At 48.3% G+C, this 20,813-nt stretch overlaps 2 long non-coding RNA genes across 2 annotated transcripts in view; one reads left to right on the top strand and one right to left on the bottom strand.

The window, feature by feature from the left end:
• Nucleotides 1–20,813, bottom strand: part of LOC134980568 (uncharacterized) — a 132,453-nt gene that overhangs the window by 84,323 nt on the left and 27,317 nt on the right. The gene's annotated exons all lie outside the window — the stretch shown is intronic.
• Nucleotides 1–20,813, top strand: part of LOC134980567 (uncharacterized) — a 48,305-nt gene that overhangs the window by 288 nt on the left and 27,204 nt on the right. The gene's annotated exons all lie outside the window — the stretch shown is intronic.

Raw genomic sequence — 20,813 nt, 5'->3', positions numbered from 1 at the left:
CGCAGCCTAACTCTAACCCTCCCCTTCCGCAACCTAACCCTAACCTCCCCCTCCCGCAGCCTAACCCTCCCCTTCCGCAGCCTAACCCTAACCTCCACCTCCCGCAGCCTAACTCTAACCCTCCCCTTCCGCAACCTAACCCTAACCTCCCCCACTAGCAGCCTCACCTTAACCTCCACCTTCCGCAGCCTATCCGTAACCTCTCCCTCCTGCAGCCTAAACCTAACACTCCCCCTAGTGCCTAACCCTAACCTCCCCCTCCCACAGCCTAACCCTTACCCTATCTTCCAGCAGCCTAATCCTAGCCTCTTCCTCCCACAGCCTAACCCTAACATTCCCCTACTGCAGCCTAACCCTAACCTCCCACTCCCGTAGCCTATACTTAACCTCCCCTCCTGAAGCCTAACCTTAACCCTCGCCTCCCCACAGCCTATCCCTAACTCTCCCACTATTACCTGTCCTTAACCCCAGTACTTATTGTCGGGATCTGTCGGGATTCTGACCATCAGGATTCTGCTGTTAGTATTGTGACTGACCACATCCCGTTAAAAGCAAGCAACTAGTTGTAAACACTAACACAGGTGTACAGATGAAGCAGACTTAATTGCAGCACCCTTTGTTTTCTTGGATCATCATTTCACACCTCTCTAAGGGGTATATTTACTAAAGTGCAGGTTTATAGAAGTGAAGATGTTGCTTTTAGCAACCAATCAGATTCTAGCAATTATCTTCTAGAACAGAGGTTCTCAAACTCGGTCCTCGTGGGCCCACACAGTGCATGTTTTGCAGGTAACCCAGCTGGTGCACAGGTGAATTAATTACTCACTGACACATTTTAAAAGGTCCACAGGTGGAGCTAATTATTTCACTTGCGATTCTGTGAGGAGACCTGCAAAACATGCACTGTGTGGGCCCACGAGGACCAAGTTTGAGAACCTCTGTTCTAGAAGGTGCTAGATAAATACTAAGGCCCTCATTCCGAGTTGTTCGCTCGCTAGCTGCTTTTAGCAGCTTTGCACACGCTAGGCCGCCGCCCTCTGGGAGTGAATCTTAGCTTTGCAGAATTGCGAACGAAAGATTAGCAGATTTGCGAATAGAAATTTCTTAGCAGTTTCTGAGTAGCTCGAGACTTACTCTGCCACTGCGATCAGTTCAGTCAGTTTCGTTCCTGGTTTGACGTCACAAACACACCCAGCGTTCGCCCAGACACTCCCCCGTTTCTCCAGCCACTCCCGCGTTTTTCCCAGAAACGGCAGCATTTTTCCGCACACACCCATAAAACGGCCAGTTTTCGCCCAGAAACACCCACTTCCTGTCAATCACACTCTGATCACCAGAACGAAGAAATTTCTTCGTTAAGCCGTGAGTAAAATACCTAACTTTTTGGCAAATTTACTTGGCGCAGACGCACTGCGAACATTGCGCATGCGCAGTTTGCGACAAATCGCTCCGTTGCGAAAACCACTAACGAGCGAACAACTCGGAATGAGGGCCTAAGTACAATCTGATTGGTTGCTATGGGCAACATCTCCAATTCTATAAACCCGCACTTTAGTTAATATAGCCCTAAGTGTCGATTTACTAAAGCTTCTAAAACAGGCAAGAGGAGGTTTTGCCCATTAGCAACCAATCAGATTCTGTCTATAATTTTCTAGAGTGCAATAGAGAAGTGAGAGCTAATATCTGATTGTTCACTTATTATCAGAAACATTAGTAAATCTACCCCTGAGGGACAGCAATGGCTGACATGTGACATCATATCGTGCTATTAAGCGCCAAATGACAGAAGCTGTCATATTGGGGCAGATGTATTCATCCTGGAGAATTGATAAATCAGTGATAAGTGCAAGGTGATAACACACTAGCCAATCAGTTCCTAACTGTCAATTTACATATTGGAGCTGATTGGCTGGTGCGTTATCACTTTGCACTTATCACTTCTCCAGGTTAATACATCTGCCCCAGAAGAGTCGGCTCAATCTGTAGTTCCGGCAGGAGGGAAAATGAGGTGTAACAGGCAGAGCCGGATTAACGGCGGGGCAGAAGGGGCGGTTTTCCCGGGGCCCCCACACACTGTCCTCACAACTGAAAAAAACACACATCTGAGCAGGAGTATAGCATTTACCTGTCTCCTCTCCGTCCTCCTTGGCAGCTGAGCTGTTCCTTTACATCTGCGGCCGCCGAGGAGCTTCACTCACAGCAGTGTGAAGTCTCGTGAGATTTGACATTATCTCGCAAGACTTCACACTGCTGTGAGTGAAGCTCCTCGGCGGCCGCAGCAGTAAAGGAACAGCTCAGCTGCCGAGGAAGACGGAGAGGAGGCAGGTAAATGCTATACTCCTACTCCAATGGGTTTTTTTTTCAGTTGTGAGGACAGTGTGTGGGGGCCCCACAAATTTGTTGCCCAGGGGCCCCCACATACCTTAATCCGGCACTGGTAACAGGTGTAGCCCAGCACAAAAAGTCCCAATGCTTTTACTAGTAGCATGTACCAAACCGAACCATATGGATATGAGCCGGAGTCACAGACCCTGGGGAACGCAGCGGCTCGCCCAAACAAGATAGATTGCTTCATAATCGCCTTTGCAGCATTAATGAAGGCATACTTAGCAGTTTTGGAGGTTTCTTTGAAATCTTGTTTTCCATCCCTTGTTCAAATAAAATGGGCTTCTGTCCTAGCTATAAAGCATGGTCGATATAGAAACATGCTTGATGTATTAAGATTCATTAGCAGGTTCCCTTGTAGTGCTAATAATATCTTAGAATAGTCTTGAACGCCACTTGCTGTGTTTTTCTCCGTTACAGAATGTGATAATTAGAATCACCCTATGCAGATTCCATTGTTCCAATGCGGTTTTGTAACCAGTCATCAAAAACATATATCACTCACATGCAGTAATCTGCAGCGCCCTCTAGTGGCTCGATAAATACTGTGCACAAATATGACAACAAATTTTTGAAAACTAACTTCACCGGAGGAAAGTTTGCAAAAGGCGTAGAAGTAACTAAGATGTGAAATGAGTTACATTCAGAATGAATGAGAGCAGTCTAAAATCTATTCAAAAACATTACGTACTTTACCAAAAACTTCAAATACACAATGGATCTATATTTTTCGACAAACAGGTCAGGTCAGAAACGGGTGTGGTACGGAAGGTCGGCAGTAACTAGGTCAACAGGGATGCTCGGTCGACATGGTCTAGGTCAACAGGTCAAAAGGTCGACATGAGTTTTTTAATGTTTTTTAATGTAATTTTCTCCGAACAGTGACCGGGAACCCCAATTAGTGCACTGTGTCCCCTCGCTTCCCTCGCCATGCTTCGGACAGGTTACTAATCCCAATCGTAGTCCACGTGGATCGTTAAGTATGAAAAAGTTCAAAAAAAAAAAAATGAAAAACTCATGTCGAACTTTTGACCTGTCGACCTAGAACATGTCGAACTGGAGACCCTGGAGACCTAGAAACCATGATAACCTAGGTAGTGTCAACCAATAATGGTCGACCTAGTTACTGTCGACCTAGAAACCGGATACCATCAGAAACCACCTATTTACAAAGAAATTAGCACTGTTTTACAAAAAAATATTTATTTATTTATTATCATCTAAACCCCACACTGGGGGTCATTCCAACCCGATCGCAGCCGTGTGATCGGGTCAGAACTGCGCATGTGCGGCAGCCGCATTGCGCAGGGCAGTGACGCCGCTAACAAAGAAAGCAGTCGCAGTGGCGACCACAAAAAGTTTGACTGGAGGAAGGCGGAACCGGGCGCCAACTCACCGTTTTCTGGGCGTGGAGATCCAAACACAGGCGTGTCAAGGCGTTTGGAGGGCGGATGTCTGACGTCAATTCCAGGACCTGCAACGCTGGATTGATCGCACAGGGTAAGTAACTCTTACCCTGGTCTTGTTCTACACAAAACTTTTTTAGCATAGCAGGGCTGCACAAGCGATCGCAGCCCTGTTATGCAGAAATACACTCCCCCATAGGCGTGCGATCAACTTGGAATGACCCCCACTGTCTCCTTTTGCAATACTTGAGAACAGAAACAGGGAGAATAATTCAGTAGACGTTGTAGTAGATTAAAAAGGAAAAGTGATATAACTACAGGGAGGAATAAAGCAAATATTTATGTTCTAGGTAGACTAGAGAAATGGTCAAGAATGTGGCAATTACAGTTTAATGCCAAAAAATGCAAAATCATGCACTTGGGTCTCAAAACTCCAAATTCTAAATATAGCGTTTACCAGGGGCGTATCTAGAGGAGGGGACCCTTGTGCAGTCTCCGGGTGTGGGCCCCCTCCTCTCCCGTGCCGTAGCCGGCAGCAGCGCTGTTGGCGCTCTGTCTGAGCACTAGAGACTCTGGCACAGTGTTAGAGTCTACAGCGCATGTGCAAGTCTGCGGCCATCTTTTCGGAGACCTGCGCATGCGCTGTAGACACTGGCACTGTGCCAGAGTCTCTAGCGCTCAGACAGAGCGCCAACAGCGCTGCTGCGGCTGCCGGCTACGGGACTCAGGAGAGAAGGGGACCCACACCCGGACACCAGAAAGGTAAGTATATAGAAGACATGGGTGCAGCGTGTGCGGTGTGGGCCCCCTCTGGACCCAGGGGCCGTGTGCACCACACACACTGCACCCATTATAGATACGCCAGTGGCATTAATGGCACTATGCTGGAAACTACTGAGGAAAGGGATCTAGGAGTCAGAGGCATATCTACCCCTTGGCCAGGATGGCACTTGCCAGGGGCACCAGCAGAGGGGGGGGGGGGGGGTGCGCCTCCCGGCTGTGCCACCCGCTGCCAGGGGTAGTACATAGTACAGGCAGCACCTGAGCTTCCCCTGGGCATTTCCTGGCACCGGAGACACACTTAGCAGTCAGTGTAACTAGCGCTGGTGTCCGGAACTTCACTACCGCGGAGCAGCTCTAAAAAAAACTACAGCTCCCAGCAGCCGTAGCTGCTGGGAGCTGTAGTTTTTTTTTTAAGAGCTGCTCCACGGTAGTGAAGTTCCGGACACCAGCGCTAGTTACACTGACTGAGAGCGGCTGCTGTGAAGTATGTGATTCATTGATGTAACCCAACGGGAGCCGGAGCAGGCGTGGTGGGGGGGCATCGCAGGGCTGCTAATCTGGTGAGTGACCACAGCGCTGGATACAGACAATTTGGGGCTAGATGCACTCACAGCTTTTGCCCTCTCCCATTTTCCATCCCTCCCTGGAGTCAATGTGCATATATATATATATATATATATATATATAAGGGAAAAAAAGACGGCGGCACTCAGGAGACTGTGATGCGGTGAGACCAAGCAGTGTTTTTATCTACGTTTCGGGGTTTGTAGGCCCGTCATCAGGACACACAGTACCAGTCAAAAGTTTGGACACACTTTCTCATTCAATTGAATGGGCAAGTGTGTCCAAACTTTTGATTGATGCTGTATTGGACTGTGTGGCTACATCCCTAGCCAGCAAGACCATGCCCCTATTTTGGGGCGTGCACCTTCAGCGCGCACTGTCCCTATTTCAGGTATGGAGGTGGGAACGCCAATGCCTTTGATGGCACAGGGCACCAAAATGTCTAGTTACAGCTCTGCTGGTTATTGTAGTGAATAAAGGTCTGACTAGGAATGACAATTCCTATGTCCCAGCATGTTGCTGTGGAGATGCGCCCTGTATTGCAGGGCACATCAAGCCAGCAGAGTGCAGGGGATCTGTGTCCCCTGCAGTTCCAGGCTGTGGACAGCGCTGGGGCAGCTTGTCTGTCCCCAGCGCGGGTTGTGCAGCGGCGACAGGCAGCGAAGCGGTGCTTTAAACTTGGCGCCAATTTGGCAGCCAATGAGAAACGCCGGCAGCAGCATTTCAAATCCGGCACCCTCCGCGAGCCAATCAGCGCTCGCCGCATCACAGGCCCCGCCCCGGCATCTGACGCCGCCGGGACCTGGAGCGAAGAGGACACCGCCGTGGAGCGTGACAAGAGGACGGGCGGCGCTGCAGAAGCTGTTCCTGAGGCCACGGAAAAGGCCTGAAGATGCGGGCGTCGGCGGAGGAGTTGTCCAGCGGCGGCTGGACGCACAGAAGAGGCAGCAGTTGCGCCGCTGTCCAGGATGGGCCAGTGGCAGAAGAGTGAAGCTGAGGACCAGAGAGGACACCAGGGATGGAAAGAGAAAGAGCTAATGAAGCACCCCCCCTAATGCCTCTCCCACCGGGACAGGTAGGCCCTCGGTGAGGGCACCTGTCAAACCCCCCTCCGTTGACCACCAGGGTTCGGGAACTAGGCCCGTGAGTACATTTAGGCCTATGAGGCATGAAAGGCGGGCACTAGGCCCGTGGCCATAATCAGACACTAGGCCTGTGGGGACCAGTAGAGGGCATTAGGCCCTAATTCCAATAACCCCCCCTCCCCAGTCAGGTATATAAGTTGACCCTGGGCATTAGGCCCAGATCGCTCAACTGGCCGCATGTTAGGCAGGCGCTAGGCCCGTGGGTGAAGTAATGCCTCTGGCCTGCGTGCAGTTAGGAGGCGCTAGGCCCAGTTCATAAGTGTCACCCCTAGGAAAATAAGTGATCTGGGCAATAGGCCCAGATCACCAGTGAGCCCCATGTAAATTAGTGTATGGGGAGGTGAGTAGGCTGCACGGCACCCCCCCCCCCCCCCCCCCTCCCTCCAGGTTGAATTTACACCTGGTGCAAGAGTACCAATAGGTGAAATTCGGGCTCTGAGGCAGAGTGCCAAGGATGACCTTCACCTAGCCCGAAAGCTCTATTTCCCTTAGTTTTGGAGGGCGTTTCGGTCGGCAGTTAGGAGGAACAGCACTCAGCCATCTCCTTCCCCCTAGGTCATCGTGTCCGGATCCATTTGGAGTTCCAGGTCTGTCGGAGTTTCCACGACCTGAAGGTGAGAGGGTGCGGCGCCTGGTAAGTAGTGAGTCTACACCTGCACGGCAGCAAGCACTACACCGCACCACCACTCTCACATAGCAGAGGTGACGACATCCCAGCGGGAGCGCACACAATGTGTAAGGAGCACTACTCTGTGGCATAATGAGTACAAGGGGCACTACTGTGTAGCGTAAAATAAGGGTCTCTAGAGTGTGATGTAACATGTATAAGGGGTACTACGGTGTGGCATAATGTGAATAACGGACACTACTGTGTGGTGTAATTTGAATTTGAGGTAATATTGTGTGGCCACGCCCACTTTTCAGCACACTCGCCTTCCCTATTCTAAATATAGAGGGGGGGGCCGGGGGATGGGCGCCAGTCCCTTACTTTGCCAGGGGCACTCTCACCTCTAGATACACCCCTGCCAGGAGTCACTATTTCAGGTGAATTAAAGGCAGGTAAGCAATGTAACACAGCAATGAGGAAGGCCAGTCAGATGCTTGGTGCATTGGGAGAGGAATCAGCAGCAGAGAGAAGTAATATAGGTCATTGGTACGGCCTCATCTAGAATACTGTGTTCTGTTCTGGAGACCATATCTCCAGAAGGATATTATTAATACATTAGAGACTGTACAAAGAAGGGCAACTAAAACAGTGCATGGCCTACATCTCACAACTTACCTGGAAAGACTAAAGAATCTTAACATGTATTGGCCCAGATTTATCAAGCCTTGGAGAGAGATAAATAGCACGGTGATAAAGTACCAACTCATCAGCTCCTAACTGTCATTTTTCAAACACAGCTTGTAACGTGGCAGTTAGGAGCTGATTGGCTGGGGGTGTTACGGAGGAGGGGTGATGCTGGATAGGGGCGGAGTGGGGGAGGTGTCCGTAAAATTGCGTCATCGTGGACCCGCCCCCACTACACAATGCTGACAATACAAGCATTGTGAGGCAGGGGGCGGGGCCATGATGACGCAATTTACATCAAATCACTAGAGATGAGCGGGTTCGGTTTCTTTGAATCCGAACCCGCACGAACTTCACTTTTTTTTTCACGGGTCCGAGCGACTCGGATCTTCCCGCCTTGCTCGGTTAACCCGAGCGCGCCCGAACGTCATCATGACGCTGTCGGATTCTCGCGAGGCTCGGATTCTATCGCGAGACTCGGATTCTATATAAGGAGCCGCGCGTCGCCGCCATTTTCACACGTGCATTGAGATTGATAGGGAGAGGACGTGGCTGGCGTCCTCTCCATTTAGATTAGATTTAGAAGAGAGAGAGAGAGAGAGATTGCTGTGATACTGTAGATTAGAAGAGAGTGCAGAGTGCAGACAGAGTTTAGTGACTGACGACCACAGTGACCAGTGACCACCAGAGACAGTGCAGTTGTTTGTTTTATTTAATATATCCGTTCTCTGCCTGAAAAAAACGATACACAGTCACACAGTGACTCAGTCTGTGTGCACTGCTCAGCCCAGTGTGCTGCACATCAATGTATTGTATATAAAGCTTATAATTGTGGGGGAGACTGGGGAGCACTGCAGGTTGTTATAGCAGGAGCCAGGAGTACATGATAAATAATATTATATTAAAATTAAACAGTGCACACTTTTGCTGCAGGAGTGCCACTGCCAGTGTGACTAGTGGTGACCAGTGCCTGACCACCAGTATATTAGTAGTATTGTATACTATCTCTTTATCAACCAGTCTATATTAGCAGCAGACACAGTACAGTGCGGTAGTTCACGGCTGTGGCTACCTCTGTGTCGGCACTCGGCAGGCAGTCCGTCCATCCATAATTGTATTATATACCACCTAACCGTGGTTTTTTTTTTCTTTCTTTATACCGTCGTCATAGTCATACTAGTTGTTACGAGTATACTACTATCTCTTTATCAACCAGTGTACAGTGCGGTAGTTCACGGCTGTGGCTACCTCTGTGTCGGAACTCGGCAGGCAGTCCGTCCATCCATAATTGTATTATAATATATACCACCTAACCGTGGTTTTTTTTTCGTTCTTTATACCGTCGTCATACTAGTTGTTACGAGTATACTACTATCTCTTTATCAACCAGTGTACAGTGCGGTAGTTCACGGCTGTGGCTACCTCTGTGTCGGAACTCGGCAGGCAGTCCGTCCATCCATAATTGTATTATAATATATACCACCTAACCGTGGTTTTTTTTTCGTTCTTTATAACGTCGTCATACTAGTTGTTACGAGTATACTACTATCTCTTTATCAACCAGTGTACAGTGCGGTAGTTCACGGCTGTGGCTACCTCTGTGTCGGCACTCGGCAGGCAGTCCGTCCAACCATAATTGTATTATATACCACCTAACCGTGGTTTTTTTTTCATTCTTTATACCGTCGTCATACTAGTTGTTACGAGTATACTACTATCTCTTTATCAACCAGTGTACAGTGCGGTAGTTCACGGCTGTGGCTACCTCTGTGTCGGCACTCGGCAGGCAGTCCGTCCAACCATAATTGTATTATATACCACCTAACCGTGGGTTTTTTTTCATTCTTTATACCGTCGTCATACTAGTTGTTACGAGTATACTACTATCTCTTTATCAACCAGTGTACAGTGCGGTAGTTCACGGCTGTGGCTACCTCTGTGTCGGCACTCGGCAGCCCGTCCATAATTGTATATACCAGTGACCTAACCGTGGGTTTTTTTTCTTTCTTTATACATACATACTAGTTACGAGTATACTATCTCTTTATCAACCAGTCTATATATTAGCAGCAGACACAGTACAGTGCGGTAGTTCACGGCTGTGGCTACCTCTGTGTCGGCACTCGGCAGCCCGTCCATAATTGTATATACCACCTAACCGTGGTTTTTTTTTCTTTCTTTATACATACATACTAGTTACGAGTATACTATCTCTTTATCAACCAGTCTATATATTAGCAGCAGACACAGTACAGTGCGGTAGTTCACGGCTGTGGCTACCTCTGTGTCGGCACTCCGCAGCCCGTCCATAATTGTATATACCAGTGACCTAACCGTGGTTTTTTTTTCTTTCTTTATACATACATACTAGTTACGACTTACGAGTATACTATCTCTTTATCAACCAGTCTATATATTAGCAGCAGACACAGTACAGTGCGGTAGTTCACGGCTGTGGCTACCTCTGTGTCGGCACTCGGCAGCCCGTCCATAATTGTATATACCAGTGACCTAACCGTGGTTTTTTTTTCTTTCTTTATACATACATACTAGTTACGAGTATACTATCTCTTTATCAACCAGTCTATATATTAGCAGCAGACACAGTACAGTGCGGTAGTTCACGGCTGTGGCTACCTCTGTGTCGGCACTCGGCAGCCCGTCCATAATTGTATATACCAGTGACCTAACCGTGGTTTTTTTTTCTTTCTTTATACATACATACTAGTTGCGAGTATACTATCTCTTTATCAACCAGTCTATATATTAGCAGCAGACACAGTACAGTGCGGTAGTTCACGGCTGTGGCTACCTCTGTGTCGGCACTCGGCAGCCCGTCCATAATTGTATACTAGTATCCAATCCATCCATCTGCATTGTTTACCTGAGGTGCCTTTTAGTTGTGCCTATTAAAATATGGAGAACAAAAATGTTGAGGTTCCAAAATTAGGGAAAGATCAAGATCCACTTCCACCTCGTGCTGAAGCTGCTGCCACTAGTCATGGCCGAGACGATGAAATGCCAGCAACGTCGTCTGCCAAGGCCGATGCCCAATGGCATAGTACAGAGCATGTCAAAACCAAAACACCAAATATCAGTAAAAAAAGGACTCCAAAACCTAAAATAAAATTGTCGGAGGAGAAGCGTAAACTTGCCAATATGCCATTTACCACACGGAGTGGCAAGGAACGGCTGAGGCCCTGGCCTATGTTCATGGCTAGTGGTTCAGCTTCACATGAGGATGGAAGCACTCAGCCTCTCGCTAGAAAACTGAAAAGACTCAAGCTGGCAAAAGCACCGCAAAGAACTGTGCGTTCTTTGAAATCCCAAATCCACAAGGAGAGTCCAATTGTGTCGGTTGCGATGCCTGACCTTCCCAACACTGGACGTGAAGAGCATGCGCCTTCCACCATTTGCACGCCCCCTGCAAGTGCTGGAAGGAGCACCCGCAGTCCAGTTCCTGATAGTCAGATTGAAGATGTCAGTGTTGAAGTACACCAGGATGAGGAGGATATGGGTGTTGCTGGCGCTGGGGAGGAAATTGACCAGGAGGATTCTGATGGTGAGGTGGTTTGTTTAAGTCAGGCACCCGGGGAGACACCTGTTGTCCGTGGGAGGAATATGGCCGTTGACATGCCAGGTGAAAATACCAAAAAAATCAGCTCTTCGGTGTGGAGGTATTTCACCAGAAATGCGGACAACAGGTGTCAAGCCGTGTGTTCCCTTTGTCAAGCTGTAATAAGTAGGGGTAAGGACGTTAACCACCTCGGAACATCCTCCCTTATACGTCACCTGCAGCGCATTCATAATAAGTCAGTGACAAGTTCAAAAACTTTGGGTGACAGCGGAAGCAGTCCACTGACCAGTAAATCCCTTCCTCTTGTAACCAAGCTCACGCAAACCACCCCACCAACTCCCTCAGTGTCAATTTCCTCCTTCCCCAGGAATGCCAATAGTCCTGCAGGCCATGTCACTGGCAAGTCTGACGAGTCCTCTCCTGCCTGGGATTCCTCCGATGCATCCTTGCGTGTAACGCCTACTGCTGCTGGCGCTGCTGTTGTTGCCGCTGGGAGTCGATGGTCATCCCAGAGGGGAAGTCGTAAGCCCACTTGTACTACTTCCAGTAAGCAATTGACTGTTCAACAGTCCTTTGCGAGGAAGATGAAATATCACAGCAGTCATCCTACTGCAAAGCGGATAACTGAGTCCTTGACAACTATGTTGGTGTTAGACGTGCGTCCGGTATCCGCCGTTAGTTCACAGGGAACTAGACAATTTATTGAGGCAGTGTGCCCCCGTTACCAAATACCATCTAGGTTCCACTTCTCTAGGCAGGCGATACCGAGAATGTACACGGACGTCAGAAAAAGACTCACCAGTCTCCTAAAAAATGCAGTTGTACCCAATGTCCACTTAACCACGGACATGTGGACAAGTGGAGCAGGGCAGGGTCAGGACTATATGACTGTGACAGCCCACTGGGTAGATGTATGGACTCCCGCCGCAAGAACAGCAGTGGCAGCACCAGTAGCAGCATCTCGCAAACGCCAACTCTTTCCTAGGCAGGCTACGCTTTGTATCACCGCTTTCCAGAATACGCACACAGCTGAAAACCTCTTACGGCAACTGAGGAAGATCATCGCGGAATGGCTTACCCCAATTGGACTCTCCTGTGGATTTGTGGCATCGGACAACGCCAGCAATATTGTGTGTGCATTAAATATGGGCAAATTCCAGCACGTCCCATGTTTTGCACATACCTTGAATTTGGTGGTGCAGAATTTTTTAAAAAACGACAGGGGCGTGCAAGAGATGCTGTCGGTGGCCAGAAAAATTGCGGGACACTTTCGGCGTACAGGCACCACGTACAGAAGACTGGAGCACCACCAAAAACTACTGAACCTGCCCTGCCATCATCTGAAGCAAGAAGTGGTAACGAGGTGGAATTCAACCCTCTATATGCTTCAGAGGTTGGAGGAGCAGCAAAAGGCCATTCAAGCCTATACAATTGAGCACGATATAGGAGATGGAATGCACCTGTCTCAAGTGCAGTGGAGAATGATTTCAACGTTGTGCAAGGTTCTGATGCCCTTTGAACTTGCCACACGTGAAGTCAGTTCAGACACTGCCAGCCTGAGTCAGGTCATTCCCCTCATCAGGCTTTTGCAGAAGAAGCTGGAGGCATTGAAGAAGGAGCTAAAAGGGAGCGATTCCGCTAGGCATGTGGGACTTGTGGATGCAGCCCTTAATTCGCTTAACAAGGATTCACGGGTGGTCAATCTGTTGAAATCAGAGCACTACATTTTGGCCACCGTGCTCGATCCTAGATTTAAAGCCTACCTTGGATCTCTCTTTCCGGCAGACACAGGTCTGCTGGGGTTGAAAGACCTGCTGGTGACAAAATTGTCAAGTCAAGCGGAACGCGACCTGTCAACATCTCCTCCTTCACATTCTCCCGCAACTGGGGGTGCGAGGAAAAGGCTCAGAATTCCGAGCCCACCCGCTGGCGGTGATGCAGGGCAGTCTGGAGCGACTGCTGATGCTGACATCTGGTCCGGACTGAAGGACCTGACAACGATTACGGACATGTCGTCTACTGTCACTGCATATGATTCTCTCAACATTGATAGAATGGTGGAGGATTATATGAGTGACCGCATCCAAGTAGGCACGTCACACAGTCCGTACTTATACTGGCAGGAAAAAGAGGCAATTTGGAGGCCCTTGCACAAACTGGCTTTATTCTACCTAAGTTGCCCTCCCACAAGTGTGTACTCCGAAAGAGTGTTTAGTGCCGCCGCTCACCTTGTCAGCAATCGGCGTACGAGGTTACATCCAGAAAATGTGGAGAAGATGATGTTCATTAAAATGAATTATAATCAATTCCTCCGCGGAGACATTGACCAGCAGCAATTGCCTCCACAAAGTACACAGGGAGCTGAGATGGTGGATTCCAGTGGGGACGAATTGATAATCTGTGAGGAGGGGGATGTACACGGTGATATATCGGAGGGTGAAGATGAGGTGGACATCTTGCCTCTGTAGAGCCAGTTTGTGCAAGGAGAGATTAATTGCTTCTTTTTTGGGGGGGGTCCAAACCAACCCGTCATATCAGTCACAGTCGTGTGGCAGACCCTGTCACTGAAATGATGGGTTGGTTAAAGTGTGCATGTCCTGTTTTGTTTATACAACATAAGGGTGGGTGGGAGGGCCCAAGGATAATTCCATCTTGCACCTCTTTTTTCTTTTCTTTTTCTTTGCATCATGTGCTGATTGGGGAGGGTTTTTTGGAAGGGACATCCTGCGTGACACTGCAGTGCCACTCCTAAATGGGCCCGGTGTTTGTGTCGGCCACTAGGGTCGCTAATCTTACTCACACAGTCAGCTACCTCATTGCGCCTCTTTTTTTCTTTGCGTCATGTGCTGTTTGGGGAGGGTTTTTTGGAAGGGACATCCTGCGTGACACTGCAGTGCCACTCCTAGATGGGCCCGGTGTTTGTGTCGGCCACTAGGGTCGCTAATCTTACTCACACAGCTACCTCATTGCGCCTCTTTTTTTCTTTGCGTCATGTGCTGTTTGGGGAGGGTTTTTTGGAAGGGACATCCTGCGTGACACTGCAGTGCCACTCCTAGATGGGCCCGGTGTTTGTGTCGGCCACTAGGGTCGCTAATCTTACTCACACAGTCAGCTACCTCATTGCGCCTCTTTTTTTCTTTGCGTCATGTGCTGTTTGGGGAGGGTTTTTTGGAAGGGACATCCTGCGTGACACTGCAGTGCCACTCCTAGATGGGCCCGGTGTTTGTGTCGGCCACTAGGGTCGCTAATCTTACTCACACAGTCAGCTACCTCATTGCGCCTCTTTTTTTCTTTGCGTCATGTGCTGTTTGGGGAGGGTTTTTTGGAAGGGCCATCCTGCGTGACACTGCAGTGCCACTCCTAGATGGGCCCGGTGTTTGTGTCGGCCACTAGGGTCGCTAATCTTACTCACACAGCTACCTCATTGCGCCTCTTTTTTTCTTTGCGTCATGTGCTGTTTGGGGAGGGTTTTTTGGAAGGGACATCCTGCGTGACACTGCAGTGCCACTCCTAGATGGGCCCGGTGTTTGTGTCGGCCACTAGGGTCGCTTATCTTACTCACACAGCGACCTCGGTGCAAATTTTAGGACTAAAAATAATATTGTGAGGTATTCAGAATAGACTGAAAATGAGTGTAAATTATGGTTTTTGAGGTTAATAATACTTTGGGATCAAAATGACCCCCAAATTCTATGATTTAAGCTGTTTTTTAGTGTTTTTGGAAAAAAACACCCGAATCCAAAACACACCCGAATCCGACAAAAATAATTCGGTGAGGTTTTGCCAAAACGCGTTCGAACCCAAAACACGGCCGCGGAACCGAACCCAAAACCAAAACACAAAACCCGAAAAATTTCAGGCGCTCATCTCTACAAATCACATCATCGACCCCCCCTGTCTGCGGTAGCTCGTGTGCGGCTATGGGGGAAGTACAGGCAGGTGCTGTTGGCCGGGAGACTTGCCCTCTCTTCTGGGGGACCGGGAGCTCCACCTGATTTTCGGGAGCCTCCCGGTCATTCCGGGAGAGTAGGTAAGTATGGCTCTGAATGCTCCTCCAACATCTCATGAACTCAACACACTTCATAATATAGGACAACGCTGCTTTCAGGTGAAGGTCAGTATCCAGGAACAAGGCCGCAGTAGCAGTATACTCATGGTACACAGGCCCTGCCCAGGGATCCAGGGAGGACCACAGCCCATGCCCTCCACCCTTAGACTATACTGACCTCTCTGCCCATGCCACATAAGCCAGGAGACTCTGGCACAATATCAGAGCTGACTTGGCGAGAGGGGAGGTGCAACATGGAGACTGCACAAGCCAAATCTTTATATCATTATAAAGCTAGTAGTATCAGACCTGGCGGTCCTTGGGTTTGAAGGCCCCCAACGCTCCCACTGTGTGTCTCTGATCCGGAATAGACTGTGTAGAATTATTGTATAGATACCAGGAGAAGAAAGGGAGAACAATCTAAGCCCGGTATAGAATACAAGGGCATCATGGGCCGTTCAATTTCTGACGATGCCAAGTTCATTCGATGTAAAGTAACGTGCACATAATCGTCAAAGTACCAGGCACCCGGGACAGAGCCGGCCCTAGGCATAGGCAAACTAGGAAAATGCCTAGGGCATATGGTATGCCATGGGGCATAAGCAGCTTCTGCTGATTAAAATGATATGCAGCATGCCTATATTCTGTGTGTGACTGCGGCTGTATCTGCATATGAAATGCTACGTAACAGTGTATTCCTGGAAATCATAATGTGGCATAATGTGTAAGGGGTATTACTGCGTGGTATTATGTGTATAAGGTGCTCTACTGTGTGGCATAACATATAGAAGGGGCACTACTGTGTGGTCTAATGTGAATAAAGAGCAATATGGTGTGGTGTAACGTGAATAAGGGACACTATCGCATGATAAAATGTGAATAAAGTTGCACTACTGTGTGGCGTTATTTGAATTGGGGGTAAAATTGTGCGTCCATGCCCCTTCCCAGCAAGAACACACCCTTTTTTGGGCTGTGCGCCCTAATGTGCGCACTGTTCCTATTTAAAATATAGCGCATAGGAACACCAAAATGAGGGCTGCTATGGGTGGGGGGTGATGGTGCTGGGAAAGGGTTGCAGGGTCAGAGACGGAACTAGTGGCCCTGCTAGGGGGCACCAGACAAAATCTTGCCTAGGGCATCATATTGGTTAAGGCCGGCTCTGACCCGGGAAATGGACATATGTTGCTGCTTGCAATGTGAAATAAAAGGTACAACACAAGCGCACACAAATATTTGTGCATAGTTTTCCTGCAAGATGAATCAGTCATGTTTACCCAACCAGTATCCGAGCATAAATAATATGTTCTTTTTATTTTCCTTGCAAGGCGCAAACTACTAAAGGTTTTCTGTTACGTGAAGATTCTATTTTGTTCACCAAGATTAAAAACAGGAATGTGTCAAAACAGTACAGAAGGCAGCATTATGTGCGACAGCTCTACAAGATAGAAGATCAGATACACAATCCTCACATTTGGATACATTTCAAAAGTTCCTCTAAAAACCCCCAAAAAAGAAAACCAAAAACATTTGTCTTTTTTTTTTTTTTTTTTACGAAGCCGATCAAATGCATACATCGCAGAAAAGGTAAAATCCTTAGTCCAGCGTTTCAGCTGTTGTGATTTTTTAGGGGATGATAAATATGTGATGTAGGGAACAGGTGGATGCAAAGGAGAACAGTGACCCACAGACGTCACAGCTACCATACAGGGGCGGTCTCCCTATACTTTACTCCGTGGCCGCTGAAAATACAGTAAGGTGTGTGGAAACTTTCACTTGGCACAAAAAAAACAAGTTCTTCCCCCAATCTTCCCACTTCCATTTTAAAATGAGATTTCTTCTGCTTTTTTCCAGGCCCACAAACACATACTGTATGTAAACCCTATCCCATTAATGATGTTATTGGGGGACAATCCGAGTTGATCGTTAGCTGCCGTTGTTCGCTGCGTAGTAATCAGTGGGGAAAAAAACGGCAAATCTGCGCATGCGTATGCACCGCAAGGCACAGGCGCGTCGTACGGGTACGAAGTCCTTTGTGGTTTTGCACTGGTTCCAATCGCACAGCCAATCGCAAGGAGATTGACAGGAAGAGGGAGTCGTTCCCCCCCCTCCCCCCAAGCCTACCCCTAACCCTCCCCTCCCCTTACTCTAGCATCAACATTGTGAGCGGGGTCTGGATTCTGGCACTGGTCTTCTCACAAGTGTCCGGATTCTGGCACCGGTATCCCGAGCGCTGGACTGCCACATACCGTCTCAATCATCACTGCACCTCTGTGCGCACACACCACGGGACACGTGTTGTACCAGCGTCGTAACTACATGTGTGCCAGCTGCGCCTGGCACACAGCGCAGTCACCATGAGCCCTGAGGGCGCAACGGCCAGCGGCTTGTAATGAGTCAAATTGACTCATTACAAGCCGTCTGTGCTGTGTGCGCTGCGCTGGAGAAGCCGGAGGCAGGGGAGGAGAGCAGCAGCACCGGTGGCAGGGGAGAAGAAGGAGGAGGGAGGGGGACTGGAGCCGCCGCAGCGCTATGTAATTGGTAGTGGCGCCGCTGCAGCAGTTCCTCTCCTTCCGCATTGGCTGCCCGGCGCTGCTGTGAATGCTGGGATACGTTTCCCTCATCCCAGCATTCACAGTGGCGGCAGCCAGCCAATGCGGAAGGAGAGGGGACTGCTGCAGCGGTGCCTCTACCAATTACATAGCGCTGCTGCGGCTCCAGTCCCCCTCCCTCCTCCTCCTTCTCCCCTGCCTGGGATATGCCAGCACCGAGGAGCCTGACTGCAAGCGGGGAGAGATGGTAAGTATCTATCTGTCTGTCTCTCTCCCTCTATCTATCTATCTATCTGCCGCAATGTGCAAAAAGGGGGACTGGCTGCTGTAATGTCTAAAAAGGGGGACGCTGTCTGCCGTAATGTGTAAAAAGGGGGACGCTGTCTGCCGTAACGTGTAAAAAGGGGGACGCCGTCTGCCGTAATGTGTAAAAAGGGGACTCTGCCGTAATGTGTAAAAAGGGGGACGCTGTCTGCCGTAATGTGTAAAAAGGAGACGCTGTCTGCAGTAATGTGTAAAAAGGGGACGCTGTCTGCAGTAATGTGTAAAAAGGGGACGCTGTCTGCCGTAATGTGTAAAAAGGCGACGCTGTCTGCCGTAATGTGTAAAAAGGCGACGCTGTCTGCCATAATGTGTAAAAAGGGGGACTGTCTGCCATAATGTGTAAAAGGGGGTCGCTGTCTGCCGTAATGTGTAAAAAGGGGACGCTGTCTGCCATAATGTGTAAAAAGGGGGACGCTGTCTGCCGTAATGTGTAAAACGGGGGACGCTGTCTGCTGTAATGTGTAAAAAGGGGACGCTGTCTGCCATAATGTGTAAAAAGGGGGACTGTCTGCCGTAATGTGTAAAAGGGGCTCTACCTGGTGTAATGGCGCTACTGTGCAGCGTAATTTGAATAATGGAGACTACTGTGCACCGTAGTATGAATTGGTATTATTTTGTGACCACGCCCCTTCCACATGAAGCCACGCCCCTATATATTTTTTGCGCTCACTGCCCCTATCTTGCATGGGGGGGAGCCAATGCCGTCTCTTGCACACATTGCTAAAATGCCTAGTTACGGCACTGTGTTGTACAACTTTTATGCCTCCTGGACACATGCGCAGTTTAAAAACATTGACTGTTTACATGAATATCACCAGCACGTGCAACTACGAATAAGGCCCCTTTGTCTTATGTCTACCACCTATCAAGGTAGTAAGAAATTATTTTTAATTTCAATTTATCAAACTTATATGGGGGATGGGGGGGGGGGGAGCTGGACTGCATATCCTAATTATAAACCTAATAAGAGGTGCTACCATGCTAAGACTTGTAGTGCCACACAGAAAAAGAGAAAATCCATGTGCACACTTTACACACTAAGGACATTGGTAACAAGAACAATTATAATAAATGGAATAAGGGGAAATTGAGGACTGCGCTTTTTCTGCTTTACTCAATGACTTCAAGCTGCTATGGAGAGTGGGGAGGGTTCCACTATCCTCCCTAATAAACAGAACACACAACAAAAAAGAGATATCTCCCAGCGCTAAAAATCTAGAGAATAAATTGACTTAAAATATTGATCAGGCATCAATCATCACACAACAATTATAAAATTGTTATGTGATGATTGATGCCTGATCAATATTTTAAGTCAATTTATTCTCTAGATTTTTAGCGCTGGGAGATATCTCTTTTTTGTTGTGTGTACAATTATAATAAACTCGAGGTTCATAGCATAATTATTAAATTGCTTTTTATTAATGTGACCCTTTTTAACACCCTAATTATTACTTCTTGCCTAAGTAATACTTGTAGCACTGAGCTGCTACTTCTTATTAATGTAACACTTAACTGCTACTTCTCACTAGTGTGGTGCCCTGGGGCGGTTGTGTTGCGCTGACCCAGGGGGTCCTGTGCTATAGGCTTGAACCTTAGGAATGTTAGGGACCCACCTGACGAGGTCACCTGGTCGCGGTAGGGGGGCCTATATTTTTTGGCCAAAAATTATGCTAAGAACCTCAATTTTACTCCATGTTAAATTGCTATGGTATTTATAATTGTTCTGATTGCCAGTTTTCTTAGTGTTTAGAGTGTGCACCTGCATTTTCTATTTTTTTTTACATCTCTCAAACTTACCATGACAATTGTCATCACTTCTTACTGATTAACTTTCTTAAAGCGCACTGTAATAGGCAATGTAGTGCCTGCAGATGGCAAATATATTTGTGACATCATTACCTCTGGCTACAGCCAACTCAGAAAGCAAGAAAAGAAAGGGTTGCAAAACAAATGGAATTCTACTCCCACACTGTGTGCTATTCTACGGCTCACACTGTTATAGCTGGGCGCAGTGTGTCACAGACTTACACACAATTGGGGTAATTTACAGTTGAACGCATACTTCATTTGAACTGCGCATTTCCGCCAAGACTGCGTATCCCTGAGTGCTTATTGTAGTTTAAACGTATCTTCATGCAGACGTAGTTCTGTTATTATTATGGATTGCATGCACTGTATACTGTAGGATATGTGCAACTCAAAATTATAGATGAGCAGGTTCAGCTATCAGAAAACAGAGCCCACCGAACTACCGGTTTCCGAGTGAATCCAAGCCATGGCTCAGGTTTTCCTGCCAGGCTCGAATTACAAAAGGCGTCATGTTCCTGCATTGGATCTCTCCTGTTCTGGATTCAAGGCAACGGTGCTGCAAGTGTGCCCGCGACTAGGACACGCGCATGCGTCAAAGTATGTGCACCCATAGGAATACATGGGAAGCGGACTTAGACGCAGCTCGGCATGCTCAGGCACACCATAAAAACACTTTGGACTTTGGAGCTTCTTTCGTAACAATGCCTCTGACAGCTAGAGGCTTCCTGCTGCTGCACAATTTGCATTGTAGTGAAGTAACAGACATGGAGGCCGCAGGGCCAGCGTCAGTGACATATACAGGAGCAAGTACATCAGGCTGGTTTTTAATTTGTGGTGACAGGGGGCAGATATCATCACCGCTAGGTGGTGGTGTTATTATTATTAGCAACCTTCATTATATGGCACCACAAATGGTCCGCAGTGCCCAA

Source organism: Pseudophryne corroboree, chromosome 12 (assembly GCF_028390025.1).
Source record: "Pseudophryne corroboree isolate aPseCor3 chromosome 12, aPseCor3.hap2, whole genome shotgun sequence".
Classification (NCBI taxonomy): Eukaryota; Metazoa; Chordata; class Amphibia; order Anura; family Myobatrachidae; genus Pseudophryne; species Pseudophryne corroboree.
Note: the sequence above shows the minus strand (reverse complement) of the source record. Positions and strands in the feature narration are given on the sequence as shown.